General features: G+C 34.2%; 1 pseudogene; it reads right to left on the minus strand.

Annotated features, from left to right (window-relative positions):
* Positions 1–2,253: 2,253 nt before the first annotated feature.
* On the minus strand, positions 2,254–3,028 carry LOC149231487 (cyclin-U2-1 pseudogene; annotated as a pseudogene).
* Positions 3,029–6,843: the final 3,815 nt, after the last annotated feature.

Raw genomic sequence — 6,843 nt, forward strand, 5'->3', positions numbered from 1 at the left:
GATATTTGGTAATAGAATTTTATATTTTATTATTACACGAACTTATGGTTTAGGGATTTTTATTATTGAAATTAAAATTTTGGAAAATATGTGAGAAGAAACATGAACAGGATCATCATAAGGAAGGATAATCATAATACGCATGATGTCATTGGAACCAAAATACAACTTTCCAAAAAAAGTCATAAATTTAATATCAAAATTTATAGTATTGAATACCATATATTTAATAATTAGTAATATATTTCATATACTTATTTATATATGAGTTGTTTTTAGTATGATTTTTTGGAAGCTTTTTTTGTTGGAATTTATTGAAATCACAAGCTTAATGGGTAACTCTTGCACAATCTAAGTGCTCTAGGAGTTTTTCAAGACACTGAATCCATATATATAGTCAAAAAACTAATTTAAATAACATAAATTAAGATTTCACCTCAAATTTTTTAGTCGAATTTTTCAAAGTACTAAATCCATATATAATAAAAAAAACCAATTTAAATAACACACATTAAAATTTCACCTCAGATTTTTCTATCAAATTCCAACACCCAATAATCCAACAAATCACACTAAAAACAACTCCATTCATATATATACCTATCACTATATATATCGAGCAAATTTAGTAATATAATTGTGTTGTTACTTAACCATGATGGATGCATGTCATGTTGGGCTCCGTTGAGAAAACATCATGGCATAAGATGTTCAAGGAAGTTACTAATGTTTAGACAAGTCATGACCCTCTATGACACCCAAGCCAAATTGACACGTCAAACCAGCCACCACTAGGCCGATCGACTATCACGCAGCCAAGCAATCACATGGAAAAACCACGTGTAAAAATTGCACCACGCCACATAAACTGCCACAAACCAATGACGGCCAAGCTAAGCCAATGGATCATCACCTAGTCCGCTGACTCTGACTTGGCTTGGCATGGCTTATGTTTAACAAGCGTTTTGTTGTGTCATGAATTAGGTTATCCACGTTGAACCAGGAATATAATAAACGAGCCGAACAGCAATTTATCGGTTTGCAAGTATTCTGGTTTTCGGGTCTCCACCTCAATCATGACAAAACTGTTATAAAATAATATTGTTCATTTTATATAATATTTTTAAAATTATAAATTAAAATATATATATAATTATAATAAAATCTGACTTTGATATTAAGAAAATTATGATTTCGTTGATGGGTTAAAAAATAAAAGTATGTTATTTCAACTTTGATTAAAAATGAAAAGAGATTCATTAGTTTCCGTATTAAACTATTATGCATTGCAAAAACGATAAATATAGTCGCAGCAGCCCCGAAGCAGGCAATGACTAATAATATGATGTATCTTTGTATTTGGATATTCTGTCGTCAATTTAAAAATGAATTTCAATTCTAGCCAAACGCGTTGACCACAGCCAATTAAACTCCACTCCATATATCGATTTCAAATTATTATTTTGTACAGTGGCTATTTCACATGGCCCATTTTGCTCACATAGAATATATTACGGAGTTGTTTTTAGTGGTATTGTTTGAAAAAATAAATGGTAAGTTTTTCAAGTTTAAGTTTTTTAAAATTTAATAAAAAAAATTTGAATAATTTTGTAAAATTTAAATTTTAAGATTTTAGAGGGTGTTGAATCTACATATGCAAACAAAAATTTCACTTCAAATTACTATAAAATCTAAAAAAATCACGCTAAAAACAACTCCATATATTATATTCAAATCACACTAAAAACAACTCCATATATTATATTCCACTGATGAGAATAATCTAATGGGTTCGGATCTCTATATTTACACAGCGCGGATTACAATTCAAATTTCTATATTTACACGGTGCGGATTCGAATACAAGTGAGCTCTTTCAAACGCAACGTCTCGGCGTCTTTAACACTCAAATTGTATGTCAGTTTGGGGCATGGTTACACCCAATTTGGGGTTTGATACAACAAGAGTGACCATCTACACAATTTGACGTACTTACGTACCGTGATGAACAGCTTCCCTTCACGCCCTTTTCCTTCTCTCTATAATTAAATCCACAATTGGAATCATTTCCAGTCTGTTCAAAGAAATTAGTTTGCAATACCTTTTTGTCAAATTAGAAGTCCCGCCATACCCACACCAAAGAGCAAATCTCTGGTTTTTGGAATCCTCAAGTCGCGTGGCAGTGGAGTTTCTGTTGTGTTAGAAGTCCCGCCATACCCACACCAAAGAGCAAATCTCTGGTTTTTGGAATCCTCAAGTCGCGTGGCAGTGGAGTTTCTGTCGCGTGGCACCAGAAAGGACGAATGGAAGAAGGGTTCTCTCTATTTGGAATCCTCCTCCCAACGCCACCTCTCTCTCCAGATGACTGCAATAGCTCTCGAAAACATCCACACTAACCTGCAACTTGAAGCCCATTAGAAACAGGAACTCCATCTCCATCCTATTTATTTCTTCGCTGCTCACGCCTCCCACTCTCGCGTAATACGGATTCCTATAATTCCTGCTCACAAAATAAAAACCGATATTAAAATCTTGAGACTAATGTTTGAAAATAATGAATCTATTAAAAAAGGAAATAGATGGCAATTATATTGATTAGAGAATTGGCTTACAGGTCTTCCAGGAATTTGGAGGCGACCATGACGGCGGTGATGAGCAGCCGGTGAACGTTGACAGAAGTAATCCGGAATTGAGGATGAAATTGAATGAGGCGGTCGATGTAAGCATAGGCTACTACCAACACAGCAGAGCTGCAGTTAACATACTTCAAAATCCTCTCCAGATACCGCTCTATTGACATGTCTGGCACCAGCACACTGTCGAACACGCGGTATTTGGCAGGCAAATAGGTGGGGCTGTAAGAGGCTGCAAGCCTTTCGTTTCTGGCGAGAGTCCGCTCCACCAGAGATGACAACACCGGTATGACAGTGGCGATTGGGGAGAGTGATCGCTCCGTATCTTCACTTTCAGAATGTAGGAAATAGAGATCGCATCTCATTCTTCCTGAAGAAACAGTGTTCTCTGCCATTGCCCTTGATGCCTGCTGAAAGTGTTCTTGAGCAAGGAACTGGGTGTCGTGAATTGTGGTAAAGATGATTGGATGCTTCCTCAGATTGCAACGAGTACTTCACGTGGGAGTGTTTTTATAAGGGCAATTAAGATAAATGAGCAAAAGAGGCTCTCTATTAAAAGGAAACTGCGGAGAGGTCGGGTGGCTCGGGTTCTTCCGAGACAGACAGACAGCTTGGCTGCCAGAGGTAATCGTATAATGTGGGCACTTTGTGTACAATGCGAGATTCGTTGTTGGGAAACAAAATATTGTGTCAGCCACCGTTTACTCTTAAGAATAATTTATAGAAAGGAATGCAGCGAAGACTGCCGAGGATAGAGGCAGAAGGAATTATTAATTATAATAATGGAAATGATTGTCACTACCAAGCTTCACGACAGGTTTAAAACAATATTTGAGTCAACTGTTTTAACTTAAGACAGAAAGAATCTCGTATTATCTTAAATATTGTCTTTTAGCAGGTGTTTTAAAATATAACATCTCAAAAATTTGTCAATAAAAAGACAATATAGACAATAAAGACAAGAATTATTGTCTATTAAGATAATTTCATTTGTTTGTTTAGAGACAACTATATTTTTGTCTTTTTAGAGACAATTACATTTTTGTTTTTTAGAGGCAATAGCTGAGATTAAAAACATATTGTTTTTATAGAGATTATATGTCCATAATTCAAACTATTGTTTCTCTAGAAACAATATAAAAAAATAAAATATTAAAATAAAATAAAATAAAATCATTTTGAATATTCTTTCAAAATAGTTTCACATTCAAAGTTCCCAAATAGTGATTTTAATTACCTTAAATCTTTGTTGTTTATGGATACCAGCCTGATAAAAAATAAATAAATCCATTATTTTTAACGCTAACAACAAAGTAATTTTAAATTTAAATGAAAAAAACAATTCTGGAAAGCAACATTGAAAATAATAAGACAACACACTCATATTTTCTGAAAATGCATTCACGTCATTTGAACATGCAGGATCCTCAGTTAGAACTTCATTTTAAGACATTATGAGTCAAAAAAAGAAATGTTCTAGATTTCTCCATCCTACAAGAGGGTTTACTCTCTAATATAGAAATTGAAAGCTTCAATCACATTAAATGGTGGAAACTAAATTCATATCCAGTTGTTAAATCACAATTTCAATACCCTTGTATAATTGGAATCGACTTCCTTGATAAAAGAAGAATTGTAATAATGTATATGAATTTGAATTTACAATTGATTGGAAATTCTGTCTTCATGAAAAATTGACACACGCCAATTCTCAATCTATTGGTGGCCTACATAATTATCTTCTCCACTATTGGCTTTCACAATTCGAGTTGGCTCCATCTCCTGTTGCAGCCCGAGAATTGCTGCAATTGGTATCCAAATTGGTGGTGATATAGTTCCCGAGGAAGCTTCATATCCAATGAATCTAATTCGGGTAATGAACTATTATGATCAACTTCATAACAAGCTAAAGTTGCAGAAAAGTCTCTATCACTAGATTTTTTCTGGGCAGTTAATCATTTCTTGGAGGCACACCAAACCACCCATCCTTCTTCCTGTTAAGAATAAAATAATAAATTCCTGTAAGGCAAGTTTTATACCATTGCTCAACCATTTCCAAGAGAGCTACTTACTAAAATAAAATAAAATAAATGTAGTGCGTACCTAAAATAGAAATGTGTGCACTCTTAGTATTTCTTCATTATCACTTGCCGAAATGTGTGCACTCTTAGTATTTCTTCATTATCACTTGCCTTGTCGTGCCTCGCCTGATTCCCCGGAGCACCTGCAAATGCAATAGTAGAGTCATTTTATTTTTTGTTAATAAAAACCCCTACAATCTTTCTAAAAATTAATAATTGAAATAAAAATAAAATTCTGCAAACTTATTAAAATCTCAATATAAAAATGGCTCAAAAACAAAATCAATATACTCTTTAATATAAACATAAATTTTAATGATGATACCATCTCTATTTTTGGCTGGTAGCACTGTTTGTTCCCAATAAAAGCCCAAAAATGTAGTGAATACTAGTAAAAATACTAGGTAAGCTTCAAACCCTTTTAAACTGAAAGTACATCACCTATCACCTATTTTTCTCTGCAGTGGGATGGGAAGTATTTGACAGCTTTATTAGAAGAGTGAACAGAATCTCTGACTAAAACTTGTAGAATCTCAATCAACATTAATACTCAACAATCATATGGGATTTTCCCTAAATGAGGAGATAGGGGAGAGAGAAGTGAAGTCTTCCACCTAGCCAGATGACGTGAGATCAAGTGGTGATTGAACTAGAAAACATCAAACAAAGAAGAGGCAAGTTGGTTCAAAACATAATAAATGTCCTTCTTCCGAGCGAACTACTCAACTGGATGGTACTTTGGCTATTGCAGTAAATCATAGAGAGAACTCTCCCACAAATGCCATTACTTATTACAATAATGAGTTGGGAAGCATGAGAAAATGAGTTCAATGAAGAGAGGTTGAGCAAAATGAATCTTCATTCAAAAGGGTTGGTGGTTTGCATTCCCCTCGAGTGTTGGTAGTGTGGAGTATCACCAATCTGGTCTACTAGCAATTGCCGCAAAAGGTGCAAAGACAGGCCGATAGATTTTTTAAATTGTTAAAATAATATGAGGAATGCATTTGTAAATATGTATGCCATATATATTGACAAATTTAAATTTTAGTGGTGTATAACTGTTCAGTCTTATGTAGTGTGGTCTTATGCATACAAGTGATGGCTTCAAGGTGGTTGCCCTGGGGTAACTAGTTTAGCATTCTACATGCCTCTTTTGAATGCAAATGCAATATAATATAAATATACACATAAATATAAAATAGATGCTCCTGTGACACTCTACTTATGAGGTTTTTTGGTAAATGACACTCCCACTCTGCTGCGTGTTCTCGCAACTTATGTTGAAAGAAATTTAATAGAAGAGTGAATTAGAGATATATCATAAGATCTATACCTTCAAGTAACATAAATGATATGGGTATGCTGAAGGATAAATCCTTTAACCACAGTGAAGGAAAAACATGATGACAAATTGCCCAATCAAGAATTTTAAGGAGCAATTTGCAACAATTAATAAATCTATCATATAGGAAGATGCATCTTCGAAGCTACAAATATCCAAAAATAGCATATGGTGGGAACAACAGTAGTAGTTACAAACCCAAATGAAGTAGAAATATTTTCAGGAAATTAAGGAGACATTAATACACAAGGGTGTATATGCAAGGACTCAGATTTTAGGCCTCCTAAATGAATGCTATGGAGAAAAACGAGTCTTTGTTTGGAAGCAGCTATCCTTATCAGCCAACAGTTAAAATTTGAAATGGTTATTGAGGAATAATAGAGGCAACTGTTAAGATTTGAAATGGCTATTGAAGAATAATAGACGAAGAGTTTCTCACACTCTATGCTTGCCTCTGAACAGAAAAATTATGTGGAAAGGCATTGTGAAAGCAACCAAGGTGAGGAAATCTTGATGGTAGTGATTCATGCAACAACGAATAGATTGTTTATAAAGATGGGCAGTGAGCACCATGAACATCTGTGTTGGTAATAGTTGGATAAAGAGAATGGAAGAGCAAATTAAAGCCATATATCATATGAATATCTGGCTTCGAGTGGCATGAAGAGTTGGTTATGCTGCCAAAAAATATTGACAAATTTCCAACCCAAAATTCAAGGAGCAGTTTATAGCAATTAATCAGTCTATCACAGATGACAAATAAAGTAAAAAAAATAGACAAATTGCA

The sequence above is a fragment of the Pinus tabuliformis genome, chromosome J, assembly GCF_031772625.1.
Source record: "Pinus tabuliformis cultivar Carrire ecotype Pingquan chromosome J, CPIR1, whole genome shotgun sequence".
Taxonomy (NCBI): domain Eukaryota; kingdom Viridiplantae; phylum Streptophyta; class Pinopsida; order Pinales; family Pinaceae; genus Pinus; species Pinus tabuliformis.